At 40.4% G+C, this 19899-nt stretch overlaps 1 protein-coding gene across 7 annotated transcripts in view; it reads left to right on the top strand.

The window, feature by feature from the left end:
• Window positions 1-19899, top strand: part of plagl2 (pleiomorphic adenoma gene-like 2) — a 131052-nt gene that overhangs the window by 73824 nt on the left and 37329 nt on the right. Inside the window, exon 1 of one of the 7 annotated variants that reach the window (XM_063041322.1) lies at window positions 13861-13891. The exons of the other annotated variants lie outside the window; for them this stretch is intronic. The gene's annotated coding sequence lies outside the window, so the exon portion shown is untranslated. Of the gene's footprint in view, window positions 1-13860; window positions 13892-19899 lie in introns of those variants that run through there. 7 annotated transcript variants of the gene reach the window in all.

The raw sequence follows: 19899 nt of genomic DNA on the forward strand, positions 1-19899 counted from the left end.
TGATGGCAAAGGACAATAGTGAAAGGGAAGTTCAAATGTTGCTGGAACTTCACATTGAAAATTCAAGATTCAAGATTTTTTTTATTGTCATTGTTCAGTACACAAGTGCAAAGGAGAACAAAATAACTTTTACTTTGGTTCCGATGCAGCGTAACTAGACAGAATAAACCTTTTAAAAAAAACAACAGATATAAATTGTGACTGTGTCTACACAAGATTAACTCATATATATTGATTGTATGTGCATGAAGTGACATGAGGTGCAGGGGTATCTGTATGTAAAGTACATGCAATCTAGAGATTGTAGCAAGTGCTTATTTTATCACAGGTGGGAAGAGACGATAATTGGACAACTAGATCTATGATTTCTGATACTGCATACTTTCAAATTAAGATATAGTAAGAACGTGTTATGGCAATGTGGAAATACGTTTATTTAATTCATCCAGTGATTCACAGTCAGCCTTGGAGTTTACTCAGTTGCCATTGATTTACAAAAAGATTTCTTAAAAGTGACAGAAGGTTCATTGCCTTTGTATTATATTCTTGGGATTAAGGATTCAATAAGTTATAAGAAGGAACACTGTTAAATAGGTATTGAGAGCAATAATGGTCTTCTGTAGTATGTTGGTGCATAATTAAATATTTTTCTTAAAATATTATAAAATAATGCTAAAACACAACTTATTGTGTCACTTGCCATTCATTAAAAACCAATCTAATATATGCATCTTAGAGCCCCAAAACACAAAGATATATATGGAAGACTTCCATGCAATAAGTTTAAAAGGAAAGTTGTATCAAGAATTTTTAAATTTGGTATATTATTGGACATTCTGGCTTGGTATAAGCTGTGTGAGTGTGGGAAGAGTCGGTGTCAATTGGGAAGGTGGATTTTGCATTTGTAAGAACATACCAAGGAATTGATGCCAATTGATCCTCTTCCGTGATGCACTGGGAATAGGCTAATCTATGACCTAGCTCTACATACTGTATGTGTCTTTATTCAACATCCCTTAAATAATGAAGTTATGGTAATGAAGTTTTGAGTGTTAGTAGATGGGTGTTACTGGACGGCAATACTTAAAGCTCTGCATATATGCTTCTGAGAACTGACTAGCTCGAACCTTAGCCTCAACACTGGAAAATACCACTTTGTTCAAGTTCACTAGAAAAACACGTGAATCAATATTTTTGTTCTCTCCCAGATCAACATCCTCAACAGGTGAAGCCCTAGTTTTGCTTAACCAGCTAATTCAGACAGGGCATATCATTTGCATGCCTGAAACCAAATTCTAGAAATAATAGGTATTTGGGCCACTGATACGGGAAGAGGTTATCAAGTGGGCAGAGGAAAAAAATTCAAGGATTTTAAAAAGGGTGCTGGTAGCACTCATCAGATCTGACAGCACCTGTGAAATATGGAATACAAGTTAGCATTTCAGGTTGAAGACCTCTTGCATAGGAATGAGAGAAAACAAGTTGCAGGGAAGATGGAAGGAGCGAATAGGACAAAGGGTATAGCATTCATAGGCTGAGACTGGGGTTTTTGAAATACATTGTGTAAGTGAAGCGGCCCAGGGTAATGGAGAGAATTGGAAGGAAATATATGGTACAAAAATATGAGATTAGGGCACTTGGAGAATGAGAAGACAGGCAGTTGAGTATGAAGAAGTGCAAAATGCAGTCAGACTTGCCCAGCAGGTCAGGCCATTTGAATGGATAAAGATGGAGACAGATGGCTTCCAACAGAGATGGTTGTTTGTGATGTGGAGAGTTGTAGAATTTGACTTCAAGACTGGAATGCACCTAGAAGGTGAGGTGTTGTCCACATACTTATTTTGGGCATCATGTGGAGAGCTCAGACAGGTCAGAGTGGATGGAGAATAGGATTGACCCAGCACAATGTTCCCAGCATTTTTTGTTTTTAATTCATGTTTCCAACTCATGTACTTTGACCGTTTTCAAAACAAAATTCATGAAAATGTTCTAAGCAACACACATAAAAATTGCTAGTGAACACAGCAGGCCAGGCAGCATCTCTAGGAAGAGGTACAGTTGACGTTTCGGGCCGAGACCCTTTGTCAGGACTAACTGAAAGAAGAGCTAGTAAGAGATTTGAGAGGGGGAGGGGGAGATCCAAAATGATAGGAGAAGACAGGAGGGGGAGGGATTGAGTCAAGAACTGGACAGGTGATAGGCAAAAGGGATATGAGAGGATCATGGGAGGGGGAGGGGGAAGACCAGAGGATGGGGTACGAGGGGGAGATGGGGCAGTAACGGAAGTTAGAGAAGTCAATGTTCATGCCATTAGGTTGGAGGCTACCCAGATGGAATATAAGGTGTTGTTCTCCAACCTGAGTGTGGCTTCATCTTTACAGTCGAGGAGGCCGTGGATAGACATATCAGAATGGGAATGGGACATGGAATTAAAATGTGTGGCCACTGGGAGATCCTGCTTTCTCTGGCGGACAGAGTGTAGGTGTTCAGTGAAATGGTTTCCCAGTCTGCGTCAGGTCTCGCCAATATGTAGAAGGCCGCATCGGGAGCACCAGACGCAGTATATCACCCCAGCCGACTCAGGTGAAGTGTCGCCTCACCTGGAAGGACTGTCTGGGGCCCTGAATGGTAGTGAGGGAGCAAGTGTAAGGGCATGTGTAGCACTTGTTCCACTTACAAGGATAAGTGCCGGGAAGGAGATCGGTGGGGAGGGATGGGGGGGGGGACGAATGGACCAGGGAGTCGTGTAGGGAGCGATCCCTGCGGAAAGCAGAGAGAGGGGGAGAGGGAAAGATGTGCTTAGTGGTGGGATCCCGTTGGAGGTGGCGGAAGTTACGGAGAATAATATGGACCCGGAGGCTGGTGGGGTGGTAGGTGAGGACAAGGGGAACCCTATTCCTCGTGGGTTGGCGGGAGGATGGGGTGAGAGCAGATGCGTGTGAAATGGTAGAGATGTTCTAATCTCCCTTTCCTTGAAGAAATGCAACATCCCAAATGACTTTGAGGGATCTCAGGCCATAACTGAACAAATATGAATGGCATTGAGAGTCTAGGGTTCGTTCATACATCAGGTGCAGAACTCTTGTAGTTCAAAGTTGAAAGTAAATTTATTATCAAAGTGTGTATATTGTAGTGCTAGAAACTTTGAACCCTGTGGAATTTTCTCTCTTTCTGCATAAATATAACCTAAAATGTGATTAGATCATCACGCAAGTCCTAAAACTAGGTAAGGAGAACCCAATTAAATAAATAACACGAAAACCATTGTACTTACTTATTGAGGAAAAATTGTCCAATATTACATGTATTTGTTGGAAAAAGTATGTGAACCTTCGCTTTCAGTAACTGGTGTGATCCCCTTGTACCGCAATAACTTCAGTCAAACGTTTCCTGTAACCATTGATCAGTCCTGCACATCGGCTTGAGTGTATTCTCGGCCATTCCTCCTTTTAAAAAAAACTGCTTCCACTCTAGGATGTTCGTGGGTTTCCTTGCATGAACTGCTTGCTTCGAGTCTTTTCACAACATTTTTATAGGATTAAGGTACTTTGACTCGGCCATTCCAAAATGTGAATTTTCTTCTTTTTAAACAATTCTGTTGTTGATTTTTCTTGTCTTTCAGATCATTGTCTTGTTGCATTATCCAACTTCTACTGAGCATCAGGTGACAGACTGCTACCCTGACATTCTCCTGTAAGAAGTCTTGATACAATTTTGAATTCATTGTTTCCTCAATGATTGCAAGCTGTCCAGGCCCTGAGGCAGCAAAGCAGCCCCTAACCACGATGCTCCTTCCACAAACAACAGGAATTCTGCAGATGCTGGAAATTCAAGCAACATACATCAAAGTTGCTGGTGAACGCAGCAGGACCCTTCGTCCTGACGAAGGGTCTTGGCCTGAAACGTCGACTGCACCTCTTCCTATAGATGCTGCTTGGCCTACTGCGTTCACCAGCAACTTTGATGTATGATGCTCCTTCCACCATGGTTCACAGTTGGGATGAGGTTTTGGTGTTGGTGTGCTGTGCCCTTTTTCCTCCAGACATAGTGATGTGCATTTCTGCTATAAAGTTCAACTTTTTTCTCAGCTGTCCACAGAATATTATCCCAGAAATGTGTGGAACATCCAGGTGGTCTTTGCAAACTTCAGATGTATGGCATTGTCTTTTTTTATGGTGTCCTTCCATGAACACATTCTTATTCAGTGTTTTTTTTATAGTGGACACATTAACAGAGACTTTCAAGTGCAAGAGATTTCTATAGGTCTTTTGCGGTTACCCTTGTGTTCTTTTTCACCTCCGTCAGCATTGCATCTTGTGCTCTTGGAGTGATCTTTGCAGGATGCCCACTCCTCGGGAGATTAGTAACAGTACCGAGCTTCCTCCATTTGTAGACTATTTTTCTTACTGTGGAATAATGAACACTCAGGTCTTTAGAAATGCTTTTGTAGCCCTTTCCAGCTTCATGCATCTCTACAATTCTTCTTCTAAGGTCCTCTGAACATTGTTTTGATTGATGCCTTTTGCACATAAACAGATCTTTCTTGAGGAGAGCAGGCTCTGTCAGTAACCCGTCTTTGTGTGTCTTTTTTATAGGGCAGAGTACCTCTACGACCCAGACCTCCAATCTCACTTGATTCCAAATGTCTTTTGTAGAGGTTCACATACTTTTCCAATAGCTATGTGTAATATTGGATCATTTTTTTCAATAAATAAATGAACAGGTATAATGTTTATTTATTTATTTAATTGGTTTCTCTCTATCTAGTTTTAGGACTGTGTGAAGATCTGATCTCATTTTAGGTCATATTTATGCAGAAATAGAGAAAATTCTATAGGGTTCACAGACTTTCTACCACCACTGTATGTCACCATTTACTTGGGGATCTTTTCCTTGCACGCATTCACAGCAGAACAAAGAAGCACAATATAATCAATGGAAAACTACCTACACAAAAAAGACTGCCAGATGATAATGTGCAAAAGACGACAGACTGTGCAAATACAAAACAAAAGGGAATGGGTGCACAATTGCATGCAAGCATCCAAATTTAGTCGCTTATTTTCCCCATCTGTAGAAGGGGCTGTAGTTCTTGCATTGACCTTGTTGTTCACTTGCAACCCTCCCTGTTACTAATCCTTGGGAGAAGACCTTTTAAGTTTGGAGAAACCCCTTTGTATGTCTCAGTCTCTCCTTTTATCTCTGGTGTTTTTTGAACTTCTGATACTGTTCTTTAGCTCCTTTCATAGTGTACCAAGTTCTTGTAGCTCAGAACTTGTTTCTGATATTTTTGAATTAAAACCTGCTGGAGGAGGGGTACCAATGCTGTACATCAGGTGAGAACCTGGTGGTTTACATATATCAGACAGAACCATCGAAATCAGTAGTGACTTTGGTAATTGAATCTACTTGATTTTATTCTTTCCCTCAGCCCTCCAAATGGTGTTTCTGTGTTCACCATTGTGTTGATAACAAGAATTAAATGAAGCTCTGCCTCATTAGGTGTTCAGTGGAGCGTGATATCTTGGATTTATATAGTTGTATTCTTGCAAGTAAAATGACATTAAAATTTTACAGGGTGGAGGACACAAAAATATGGATATTGAGGAACTGATTTGTATTTTTATTTTTTTGTGTGTGGTGCAATACTGGCTTAAGGTGACAGATTTGGCAAAAAAAAATTACATGTGTTTTTACAAATGTTTCACTCCCCTTGCTGCCATTCTAATGTTTTTTTTCTGGACATTACTTCATTCAGTAGGTACTGTATTCTCGGAAACCTCAATTGAGAATGAGATTTTAAAATCAGTTTTAATCTTTAAATTGGGCATTCTCCCATTGTCATTCCAGGCAGTACCAACAACAAATAAAACTCAGCACTTAATTATTATTCATTGTACTGAGAGATTCCTGCATGGTAGTTATCACATAGTAACTTTATAACAACTGTGATTGATTACGTATGTTAGCTGTAAAGTTGGATTAACTCAGTGGACATTGTGGTTGGCATGGGCTTATTGGGCCAAAGGGCCTGTATCAGGAAATATTGCTCTCAGAATGACACTGATACGGAGACATTGCAGGAATACAAAGGTGCTATTTAAATGTACAGTTGCCCTCAGGTACCTTAAGTTTTCAGAATTGGCTTATTTAACAAAGTATATGGTGAATTTTGCATAAATACCCACATGTTGGTATAACTCCCCCTAGGCCTGAGTCCACGTAGTAGTTAGTAGTAGTAGTATTAGTAGTGGTATAACTTCAGCTTGCTTTCATTTTGCTCATTTTAAAATATAGTGAATATTAAGACCATAAGATATTGGAGCAGAAGTAGACTATTCAGCCCATCGAGTCTGCTCTGCCATTTAATCACGGGCGGATCCAATTCTTCCAGTCATCCCCACTCCCCTATGTTCTCCCCATACCTTTGATGCCCTGGCTTATCAAGAATCTATCTGTCTCTGCCTTAAATGCACCCAATGACTTGGCATCCACAGCCACTTGTGGCAACAAATTCCACAGATTTACCACCCTCTGACTAAAGTAATTTCTCTGCATCTCTGTTCTAAATGGACATCCTTCAATCCTGAAGTCATGCCCTTTTGTCCTTGACCCCCCCCCCCACAGTGGGAAATAACTTTGCCATATCTAATCTGTTCAAGCCTTTTAATATTCAGTATGTTTCTATGAGATCCCCCTTCATTCTGAACTCCAGGGAATACAGCCCAAGAGCTGCTAGACGTTCCTCGTATGGTAACCCTTTCATTCCTCGAATCATTCTTGTGAATCTTCTTTGAATGCTTTCCAATGTCATTATATCATTTCTAAAATAAGGAGCCCAAAATGGCACACAATACTCCAAGTGTGGTCTCACAAGTGCTTTATAGAGCCTCAACATCACATCCCCACTCTTGTATTCTGTACCTCCAGAAATGAATGCCAACATGACATTCTCCGCCTTAACCACTGACTCATCCTGGAGGTTAACCTTTCGGGTATCCTGTACAAGGACTCCCAAGTTCCTTTGCGTCTGTGCATTTTGAATTCTCTCCCCATCTAAATAATGGTCTGCTTGTTTATTTCTTCCACTAAAGTGCATGACCATACACTTTCCAACATTGCATTTCATTTGTCACTTCTATGCCCATTACCCTAAACTATTTAAGACTACGTCCACACTAGACTGGATAATTTTGAAAATGCCAGTTACGCATAAGAACAACAGGCGTCCACACGAGGAGTTTTTAGAAATACCTCTGTCCACATTAAAATGGATATTTGGGTGAATCTCCTCCTACTGGGCATGTGCAGGACACACGGAAAACAAGCGAAGAGGAAAAGGTATACTTGAAGCGTGTTTGTCCAGAAACATTTCCTACAGCCATGGTCTCTCTTCACTGCTGAAGGGAACGACAGCTACAACTAAATGTAATAAGGCTTGTTACTGGGCAAAAGTGAAATTTGCTGTTACCTCATTTGTTTGCCTTTACTTTTGCCATGTCTTTGTGTATTATTTTGCTGTATTTAACGTGCAATAAAACGAGTTACTGGGCAAAAGTGACAATTGCATCTATTGAATGTTTACACAAGCAATACATTAATAAAGCACCTTGTTAAATGTATAAAACATGTCTGCATCAGTGTTATCTTGTATTTCCATGCAATGTTACATTAGGCTGTTACACATCTATTGTCAGATATTGTTGTGGTGTTGGAGGTTGTGTTCAAGAAAACAATGAAATGCTGTACTGCTGCCACCATTTGTTCCGGCGTCATGACAGCGGTTTTAAAAATAGCCGGTTACCCCATACACACTACACCGGATATTGGGCATTTTCAGATTTATTCACTCTGGAGAGCGTTTCTGAAAAGCTCTGTTTTCGGGGGAGGAAAATGCTGTTTCAGTGTGGACGAGGGTCAAAACGAAGAGAAAAGGCTTCGGTTACAGATTTATCCAGTCTAGTGTGGATGTAGCCCAAGTCTCTCTGCAGGCTCTCTGTTTCCTCAACGCTACCCGCTCCCCCACCTATCATCAGCAAACTTAGCCACAAATCCATTAATCCCATAGTCCAAATCATTAATATACATTGTTAAAAAGCAGCGGTCCCAACACCAACTCTTGTGGAACTCCACTGGTAACTGGCAGCCAGCCAGAATAGGATCCCTTTATTCCCACCAATGTTCCACCCATGCTAGTAACTCGTCTAATTCCATGGGTTCTTATCTTGCTAAGTAGCCTCATGTGTGACACCTTGTCAAAGGCCTTCTGAAAATCCAAGTACTCCACATCTACTGCATCTTCTTTGTCTACCCTGCTTGTAATTTCCTCAAAAAATGCAGTAGGTTAGTCAGGCAAGATTTTCCTTTCAGGAAACCATGCTGGGTTTGGCCTATCTTGTCATGTGCCTCCAGGTACTCCATAATCTCATCCCTAACAATCGATTCCAACAACTTTTAAGGTATCCTTTAGGTACGTGGAGCTTAGCAAAATAGAGGGCTATGGATAACCCTAGGTAATTTCTGAAGTGGGTACATGTTTAGCACAGCATTGTGGGCCAAAAGGCCTGTATTTTGCTGTAGGTTTTCAATGCGCTCTGTTCTTTCTAATTTCCTAACCACTGATGTCAAGCTAACAGGTCTATGGTTTCCTTTCTGCTGCCTCCCACCCTTCTTAAATAGCAGACCAACATTTGCAATTTTCCATCATCCGGTACAATGCCAGAATCTATCGATTCTTGAAAGATCATTGTTAATGCCTCGGCAATCTCTCCAGCTTCTTTCATCAGAACCCGAGGGTGCATTCCATCAGGTCCAGGAGATTTATCCACCCTCAGACCATTAAGCTTCCTGAGCACCTTCTCAGTCGTAATTTTCACTGCACTTACATTACTTCCCTGATACTCTTGAATGTCCCGTATAGTGCAGGTGTCTTCTACTGTGAAGATTGATGCAAAATACATATTCAGTTCCTCTGCCATCTCTGCCTCTCTCATTACAATATCTCCAGCGTTATTTTCTATTGGTCCTATATCTACCCTCAACTCTTATACCTTTTATATACTTAAAAAAGCTTTTAGTATCTTCTTTGATATTAGTCACCAGCTTCCTTTCATAATTCATCTTTCCCGTACTAGTGACCTTCTTAGTTTCCTTCTGCAAGTTTTTAAAAGCTTCCCAATCCTCTATCTTCCCACTGGCTTAGGTTTCTTTATGTGCCCTCTCTTCTGCTTTTACTTTGGCTCTAGCTTCACTTGTCAGCCACAGTAGTGTCCTTCTTCCATTCGAAAATTTCTTCTTATTTGGAATATATCTGTCTTGCACTTCCCTCATTTTTCACAGATACTCCAGCCATTGCTGCTCTGTTATCCTTCCTGCTAATGTTGCTTTCCACTCAACCTTGGCCAGTTCCCCTTTGGCTTGGTTATAAATGGCCCTTGTGGCTACGGGGATCAGGAGGTATGGAGGGAAGGCTGGTGCAGGGTTCTGAGTTGGATGATCAGCCATGATCATAATAAATGGCGGTGCAGGCTCGAAGGGCCGAATGGCCTACTGCACCTATTTTCTATGTTTCTATGTTTCTAAATGTGTTCTTCATTTCTCTTTGTATCTAAGCTTTTTGGAAACGTTTAAATGGTAGCAATCTTATTAAGTTGGTACTTTTAAACTTGTCCAATGTTGCAAGGTTGGATTGCTTCAGCAACTTGTGGATATGGACTCACTTTCAGCTGTGGCTTAATGTCTATAGACAATAGACAATAGGTGCAGAAGTAGACCATTCGGCCCTTTGACCCTGCACCGCTATTCTGAGATCATGGCTGATCATCTACTATTAATACCCGCTTCCTGCCTTGTCCCCATAACCCTTGATTCCCCTATCCATAAGATACCTATCTAGCTCCTTCTTGAAAGCATCCAGAGAATTGGCCTCCACTGCCTTCTGAGGCAGCGCGTTCCACACCTCCACAACTCTGGGAGAAGAAGTTCCTCCTCAACTCTGTCCTAAATGACCTACCCCTTATTCTTAAACCATGCCCTCTGGTACTGGACTCTCCCAGCATCTGGAACATATTTCCTGCCTCTATCTTGTCCAATCCCTTAATAATCTTATATGTCTCAATCAGATCCCCCCTCAATCTCTTTAATTCCAGCGTGTACAAGCCCAGTCTCTCTAACTTCTCTGCGTAAGACAGTCCGGACATCCCAGGAATTAACCTAGTGAACCTACGCTGCACCTCCTCCACAGCCAGGATGTCCTTCCTTAACCCTGGAGACCAAAACTGCACACAATACACCAGGTCTGGTCTCACCAGGGCCCTGTACAAATGCAAAGGGATTTCCTTGCTCTTGTACTCAGTTCCCTTTGTAATAAAGGTTAACATTCCATTAGCCTTCTTCACTGCCTGCTGCACTTGCTCATTCACCTTCAGAGACTGATGAACAAGTACTCCTAGATCTCTTTGAATTTCTCACTTACCTAACTCCACACCGTTCAGATAATAATCTGCCTTCCTGTTCTTGCTCCCAAAGTGAATAGTCTCACACTTATTCACATTAAACACCATCTTCCAAGTTTCTGCCCACTCACCCAGCCTATCCAAGTCACCTTGAATTCTCCTAACATCCTCATCACGTGTCACACTGCCACCCAGCTTAGTATCATCAGCAAACTTGCTGATGTTATTCACAATGCCTTACTCTAAATCATTGACGTAAATTGTAAACAGCTGTGGTCCCAATACCGAGCCCTGTGGCACTCCACTAGTCACCACCTGCCATTCCGAGAAACACCCATTCACTGCTACCCCTTGCTTTCTATCTGCCAACCAGTTTTCTATCCATGTCAATATCCTCCCCCCAATGCCATGAGCTCTGATTTTACCCACCAGTCTCCTATGTGGTACCTTATCAAATGCCTTCTGTAAGTCAAGGTACACCACATCCACTGGATCTCCCGCGTCTATCTTCCTGGTTACATCCTCGAAAAACTCCAATAGATTAGTCAAGCATGATTTGCCTTTGGTAAATCCATGCTGGCGCGGCCCAATCTTATCACTGCTATCAAGATATGCCGCTATTTCATCTTTAATAATGGACTCTAACATCTTCCCCACTACTGACATTAGGCTAACAGGGCAATAGTTCTCTGTTTTCTCCCTCCCACCTTTCTTTAAAAAGTGGGATAGCATTAGCCATTCGCCAATCCTCAGGAACTGATCCTGAATCTAGCGTCCTCAGTGCTGAACTTTATTATTTGCATGGTTTGATTGAGGTGCTTTGGTGCAGAACTGGATACGTGGCTGTGGTCTGCAGCCATCGACACAGTGCTGAACTGAGTGACTCAGTGGCCATTGGCTGCTGGACTAGCTTCACTCGCTGCAGTGGCTCCTGGCTGTGGACTCATTTTTGAGGATTCTGCAGTTTGATGTTTTTTTTGTGTTATTTGTTTTTTTGTGTGAAAGTTGTTTTTTCACACCTTTGGTCTTGTGTGGGGTTTTCCTTTAAACAGTATGGCGTTTCTTTGTTTTGTGGCTGCCTGCAAGAAGGTTTGAAGGTTCATTTATTATCAAAGTATACAACTCTGAAATTTTTCTTCTCCATTTGGCCCATGAAACCAGGAAAGGAAAGAAAAGAATGGTAGCGTGATGATCGACCCCCAAATCACTGTTCCTGTGCAAAAAAATGAACAAAACAGAACAGGCACATCATCCCCCGATTTCCTCCTCCCACACAAAAAAAAACAAACAAAGTGGAACAGGCACATTGACCCTCAAATCCCCCTGCCTGCACAAGAAAAACGAGAAAGATCTGGTGAAAAACACAGAATATAAAAAAAACTTCAAGACTGAAAAAAACTCTTGTCCAAGTCCACATCCAAAACACTGAAAACCTGGGCAACACTCTTCCAGGCACAGTGACAGGCTCTCCCCTCTCCGGTACAGAGTGATCAAAAGACAGGCAGCTGGTGCTCACACTCTGCACTTGCCTCAATGCTTCAATCTCCCTCAGTGCTTTAATTGGTGAAATGGAGCCAAACATCGGCTTGCGCCCATCCTGCAGTCTGACTGCTGTGAAGTTCGCACATGCTACCTCTGCCTTCCGGAATCCCCTCAGAGACTGCAGAGGGCTGGAACACCTGAACAATCTCCAAGTAGCAAACCACAGGCTCCAACAGTTCCAGGATCACATCCAAGATGAGAAAAAAACAAATGTGAATGATTAAAAAAAAGTGAACTATATGGTTTCATGATCTATCCAGAAGATGTTGAGCAAAGGAGCGTTGTAAGCAGGCGCCATCTTGACCAGACAAATTTCAAGGTTGTATACTGCATACAATCTTTGATAAATGCACTTTAAACTTTGAATTCACATTTTCTGTTCAAGCAGACCACTCCACAATGCTGCAGAGTCGAGCTTCATTTTCAAACTGAGACAGACATGTGGCTGGTTGAGACAGTCCAATTCTACATTAGGATTTGCTTTTAAATATTGTAAGCATAATCCAATATTTTACTTGTCTACTTTTTTTGTTGACCTTCGTTCGTAAAGGTTGGCGTAATCAGGCTTTCAGCATGGTAAATGTTTGACCTAGTTCAGGCTCATGGTTACTATCCAGATGTGATCAAATATCTTTCAGAGTTTTGTATAATTTATTCTGGGTTTTACAGATGTTATCCTTCAATGTCAAGATTTATCATTTGATCTGATAATGATAATCTGATCGGTAGCGTTTTTATGTTTGAGTATGTGCCTGTTTTTGATTCTTCAACTAAAATGTCAATAGATTGATGCTGATTCCATTAGCAGAATTTCAATCAGATTATCATACTCCACTAGGTAGCCATATGTTTCATTGTGCCTCGGATGTACTCTAAAAGACAAAGCAATTACTCTACTCTAAAAAGGCCACTAATCAACAATTACATCCTTTGATGCCCTGCTTTGATTGTCTTTTATGTTTCTTGAGTAGTTAAGTGCTGCTTATTTTGACTTATTATGTGCCAAACCAAGTTCCTGGTTGCTATTGACTTGACTGTTTGCATGGCTTGAGGGCCTTTGTTCTGGACTCAGTCCAGGCCATTTTACTCTATTGCCCTTGGCAGGAATTGGTATGCCAGAATAACATCTTTTTCACTTCCTTGTGATTGGTCAAAACTAGAAGTATTGTAACTTGCCTTAAGATGAGCAGGAATCGCTCACCGCAAATTTGAATCTGTCCTGTGCACTTACTGTGTCCTGTTACAGATTCCTTGGTTTCCTTTCACTTTTTAAAAGTTTGGTTTTCATGAGATGAATAAATACTCAATTTCAATTTTATAAATACTCCCTTTTCAATATTATACCAACCTTCAATTTGTCACATCTCCGGTGACAACATTCATTTATAAACTGGGTATGAAAAGAACATGTTAGTTTTTTTTTCTGTAATATTTCTGTTAACAAAGAATTCTGGAATAACTAATCTGTGACCCATGCATTCTCAGAGGCTGGGCTTGAAATTATATCAACAAGCACTTGTGTTTGCTTGGAAGCAGGCTTTACATTCAGAAAAATTCACAACTTTGAAGGATTGAAAATCATCATTTGATAAGATGTTAAAAGCAGAATGAAAATTGTTAACATCAATGAAAAAGCAGATGATTTTTGCTTTGTTTGTAGTTTGGGCATGAAGATTTTGTGTTACTATAACAACTGCTTGTCAGAGATGAACCCTTTACTTTGTTCCTCATTGATGTTCCTGTTTAAAATCTGTTTCTTGCATCTTTGGAGGAATTTTAGACCTTTCAGGAAGTGATGTTGCTGCAGTAGCATAAGGAGTTTGATTTCAATTATGTAATTTCCTATGTCTTTCGTTTGCTCATCCAACTTCATGTGATTTTTATCTGGATTAATGGTGATTATTGATGCAATTGGATTTTTTTGCATTTTGTGTTTGAGCAAAATGTTGATTGTTACCTGTGTTGTGGCTGATCTGAAGAATGCAAAATTTTATGTGTAGCACAACCTGAAAGTACTGCCAAATTATTGGTGTAGGGTATGTGTTGCCTTTGTGAATTTGCTTCTAGGTTCTGAGATGACTACAGTCTCTCTGAATGGCTCAATTCAAGGCAATAATGTAGATAACTTCAGCTGAAGAACTTGAAATGATGCATTAGATCAGTTCAGGTTTTGTTTCTAAGAATTTGTTCATGGTTTGTGGAAGTGGAAACTGAACGTATGGTAGAAGGTTCAAACAGCATGCGAGAAATTAATCTTACTACTCAGCAAAATGGAGGGCCAATAATTAACTTGCAATTAAAGGGCAAATAGTATAAACTTGTACAAAATCTGAAATATTGTGCTTTTTATTGTAGTTACAATATGAAAGGTAACATGAGATTGTGATATCTATTGAGGCCATGAAAATGGAAGTATTTAAGATCTTAACAACATGATAACTTGCTCAAATAATCAGACCTTTTTAGTCCAAATGAAGAATTGTAGTACAGTTTGTGAGGTAAACAGACAATGTGATTGTCTAAAGAGCCCTTCATGAGATAGTTCAGTGACTATGCTATTAACTGAAAGAGTGAACAGTATTTCCAGCCTGAAATGTCGTTTTGTAAATTGCTTGTGGTCTTCTGGTTACTCCAGAAGTTTGTACTAAGTTGTGGATTGTGACACTTTTGCAATCATAAAATCAGGACCTTCTACAGATTATAAAATAGGCTTTTCTTTGTTGCCTGCTATGATTGCAGGGTAACAATGCCAGGATTTAGTTCTGAATCAGTAATACTGATAAAAGGTTATTAAACTTTCATTTGTGTTCAGTGGTGTTAAAACTGCTCACATTCCTTTGAAAATCCATGGTGCTTTAATGCTGATTGATGGCACCTGAAGTATAAATTTGTCTTCATGCTTTTCTCAGAATACCTTCTGTATAACATAATTCTAACAAGGGAATGAGATGTATTGCTTATGGTGTTGATGGATGGGAGTGGAATCTTGTTTGTGGCATTGTTTTCTGTGCTATTTAAGATAACGAATAATCACATGAATGAGCAAAGATGGCATATTTCATAGATTCATATTTGAATGATTTGAATTACAATATTTCCAGAATGACTTCAGTGGGGAAGGAGAGAGCAATCTAGACTAGAATGTCCAAGTGCAGTGGATTTTGGTTCATTGGGCCATTGGTTAATCGGACAAGCGCTTATTTGGGATAATTCTTAAAGAACAAAAAAAATCCAGAAAATGGTCAGGATTCCCTTAGTTCATTTGGGACACTGTGCTGCTTAATTGGGGCAGGAAACTGGCTAAACAGTTTCTAACTAGCATCAGTTATGTGCACTCGGGTGGCCGTTAGACACTGCACTAGAGCAAACAGTTTTTAAATTGCTTCAGTTGTGTGTTTTGTGTTCAAAAAGCAAATGATTTCTGTCACTGATAGTTGGGAAGAAATACACAGTAAGACAATTCTGAACTGTTGTGCTCATTGCGGTTTCAAGCATTCAAGTTTGGAGATGCCAGAAATGGCCAGGAGTGAAAATGAAACAACTTCACTGCTTAAATTAAGTTAGGAACTATGAAGAGTTTGAAGGTATTGAAAATTATCTTGAATGTTACAATGAAAATGAGTATTTGAAAGATGCAAATGTTGATGACATTCTATGAAGAAAGTCCACTGTTTACACTGGCTGTCTGTGCTGATTTTGTTCATTTATAATCAAAAGAACACAGCAGCATCTACTGGATGAATTCCCCTGATGACTATTAGGGGATAATACACAGTTTTATAGTACTATAGTTGTATTAGTAGTGCTCCAATTTGTTATGTATTTCATTTAAACACATAAATTGATACTCTAGTGTCTTTTTTATTCCTTTTTTTAACTATTTCCATAAAACTTCAGCTAATTGGGGCAGCTGCTTAATTGGGCCAAAATGTACTGGTCCTTATGTGTCCCAGTTAGCCGGAATCCACTGTACTTCAGCACAGAGAGGGCCATTTTCAGCTTGGAACAAATAACTATGTGCAAAACTTTTCCTTTTGGACTTCTCAGTGCACAAAGTATTAATGCATAAAGAGCTGCTGGCTACCACACTTAGAAGTCAATGAATGTACACTGACAAATTTTGAACTGAGGGTACGTCCACACTACGCCGGATAATTTTTAAAATGAAGCTTTTTCTCTTCATTTTGACCTTCTGTCCACACTGAAACGGCGTTTTCATCCTCCGAAAATGGAGATTTTCAGAAACGATCTCCAGATTGAGTAAATCTGAAAATGCCTAATATCAGTTGCAGTGTGTACGGGGTAACCGGAGAGATTTAAAAACGCTGTCATGACAACACCACAACAACAATGCTTTTTCTGCTTCTGCTTGGTACTGCGCAAGCTGTTATAACGCGCAGTCGGTGTGAACGGCGTGAGAGTTAAATTGTAAAGTGAGCTTTTTTGACTATTTAAAAACGCTGTCATGACGTGCCGGAACAGATAGTCACTGCGCGGCATTTCCTTGTTTTCTTGAACGCAACCACCTAACAATTTCAGAATAGACTGGACTGGAGCCAGAAGGGTTAGAAATGTGCTCACCAAATACTTTGACCCATAGCTTACTGAATAAATAAGTATACTCACTTTGCCCTATTTTCTGTCCTTGCTTGTATGAAGGTGGTTCACCTATTTATGCAAGTACTTCTCTGACAATAGATGTGTAACAGCCTAATGTAACATTGTATGGAAATACAGATAACACTGATGCAGATGTTTTATACATTTAACAAGGTGCTTTATTAACGTAACAGAGTTGGTCAGTTTTTCAATGTTCGTCGTCAGCTGGGTCATACTGTCCGTGAACTCCCTGTCGGTTGCCTCCATACGCTCCGGTATTTGTTTTTTTTAGTTTTAAGTCCTCCTGCATGAGAGCCAAGAGCAAGTTCTTTTAAGTTTTTCTACTCTGTAACTGGACAAACACGCACCAAGTACATCGTTTCCTCTTCGCTTGTTTTCTGTGTGTCCTGTGCATGCCCGGTAGGAGGAGATTTGCCCAAATATCCGTCTAATGTGGACGGAGATATTTTGAAAAACGTTTAGTGTGGACGCCTGCCGTTTTTACTCGAAACCGGCGTTTTCAAAATTATCCAGCGTAGTGTGGACGTAGCCAGAGATTTGACTTGCTGACTACCAAAGAATCCAAGGGGTGTGCCTTCGTCTGGATAGTTCCACCCATTGCACCTTGACTACTGATGTCTTCAAGAATTATCCCAATCACTTGTTTAATCTCTCCCCCCCCCACATTCCTAATTGAAGGTTTGATCCCTTTATCGCTTGCACCTCCCTTTCCACAACAATCTTCTTTTCCACACACAATCCTCTGTGCATTGTGGAGATCTTGGAGGAAACTCTTTTATCACTGTTTGTGTGACGTATGCTAGTGATATTAAACCTGATTCAAAATCAAGTTTATTATCACTGGCATCTGATGTGATGTGAAATTTGTTAACTTAGCAGCAGCAGTTCAATGCAAAACATAATCTAGCAGAGAGAAAAGAAATGTTAATAACAAATTAAATCATAATAATAATAAGCAAGTAAATCAATTGCATATATTGAATAGATTTTTTAAAAAGTTCAAAAACAGAAATACTGTATGTTTTAAAAAAAAGTGAGGTAGTGTCCAAAGATTCAATGTCCAGTTAGGTATCGGGTGACAGGGGGGAGGAAACTGTTCCTGAATCACTGAGTGTGTGCCTTCAGGCTTCTGTACCTCCTTCCTGATGGTAACAGTGAGAAAAGGGCATGCCCTGGGTGCTGGAGATCCTTAATAATGGTTGCTGCCTTTCTGAGACACTGCTCCCTAAAGATGTCTTGGTTACTTTGTAGGCTTGTGCCCAAGACGGTGCTGACTAGATTTGCAACCTTCTGCAGCTTTTTCCGGTCCTGTATAGTAGCCCCTCCATGCCAAATAGTGATGCAGCCTGTCAGAATGCTCTCCATGGGTACAACAATAGAAGTTTTTGAGTGTATTTATTGACATGCCGAATCTCCTCAAACTCCTAATAATAAAGTATAGCTGCTGTCTTGCCTTCTTTACAACTACATTGATAAACTGGGACCAGGTTAGATCCTCAGAGATCTTGACACCCAGGAACTTGAAGCTGCTCACTCTCTCCACTTCTGAGCCCTCTATGAGGAATGGTATGTGTTCCTTTGTCTTACCCTTCCTGAAGTCCACAATCAGCTCTTTCGTTTTACTGACGTTGAGTGCCAGGTTGTTGCTGTGGAACCACTCCACTAGTTGGCATATCTCACTCCTGTGCGCCATCTTGTCACCACCTGAGATTCTACCAACAATGGTTGTATCATCAGCAAATTTATAGATGGTATTTGAGCTATGCCTAGCCACACAGTCATTTGTATATAGAGAGTAGAGCAGTGGGCTAAGCACATACCCCTGAGGTACGCCAGTGTTGATCGTTAGCAAGGAGGATCTGTTATCACCAATCTGCACAGGTTGTGATCTTCCATTTAGGAAGTTGAGGACTGATTGCCGGGGGAGGTACAGAGACCCAGGTTCTGCAACTTCTCAATCAGGATTGTGGGAATGACGATATTCAGTGCTGAGCTATAGTCGATGAACAACATCCTGACCAAGGTGTTTGTGTTGTCCAGGTGGTCTAAAATCGTGCGGAGAGCCATTGAGATTGCGTTTGCCATTGATCTATTGTGACGATAGGCAAAATGCAATGGGTCCACGTCCTTGCTGAGACAGGAGTTCAGTCTAGTTATGAAGAGCCTCTCAAAGCATTTCATCACTGTTGATGTGAGTGCTACCAGGTGATAGTCATTAGGGCAGCCCACATTAGGATGCTGTTCATTCTGATGGTAACATTGCAGATCTCCTTGCCACTAGTGCAAGTCTGTGTGGTAGCGGGGCTGCAGAACCCACATGCTTACAGAATCAGTGCCCTGGCATCATTGACCATAATTTGGAGTGGAAGCAAGTCTCCTTGACCACAAAATCATCCATGCTCAGACTCTTAGTGCAAAAAAAACTTACAACTGAATGTATGACTGACTTTTATGGAAATCTGAAATTGTATAATACTTGTACAATGCCATTAATCATGTAATATGTTTGATAAAACATAGTCAAAATATCTCGTATAATGCAGCATGTATATGTTGAAATACAGTATTTGGTGACTTAGAATTTGTGCTGTGCTATGAAGCTTGTTCACTGTTGACCTAAATAGAGTTCTGCACAAAGGTCTGGTGATCTGTCACAAATGCTTCCCCTTTTCCAAAAAGAAACATTCATTCACTTTAGAGTATTGTGCAGAACACAATAACTGATCAGCAAATATAGTAATGTACCATTGCAGTAGATGAAATATCATAAATGCAAAAATAAAAATAAAAATGTTCATGTTAATGCACTACATACACTTTGGAGAGCAAATAGTTATGCTGAACTGCAAATAATATTTTGCCATTGAAATCTTGCTTGGATTAGATTGAACAGTGTCAGGTTTTCGGGATATTTCTGCTTTGATCTACTTTCCAGACAGAAATTCACATCGGCCAAAGTAATTTCAACTCATTGCATTGAAGAAACGTGTAAAGAGTCGTGCCTAGGAAGTCATGCTGAATCGTTGACAATATCCTTGAGATTTTAATGTTTGTACAGCTTAATGGAAATATTCTGCAATTTCTTCATCAAGTAATGATGGTGAACACCAATAGCTTTCTTATTACTTCTATATGAAAATATGGTCTAAATGTACTACATTCTTGCCAGTTTATAATGATCAACTGCCTATTTTGCTATGCCCGCTTTGCTTTTCAACTATGCATCTGTACAATGTGCAAATACAATGAAATAGTCTGATTTTTCAACTGGCTGTACCAGTTC

This window comes from Mobula hypostoma, chromosome 2 (assembly GCF_963921235.1).
Source record: "Mobula hypostoma chromosome 2, sMobHyp1.1, whole genome shotgun sequence".
Lineage (NCBI taxonomy): Eukaryota > Metazoa > Chordata > Chondrichthyes > Myliobatiformes > Myliobatidae > Mobula > Mobula hypostoma.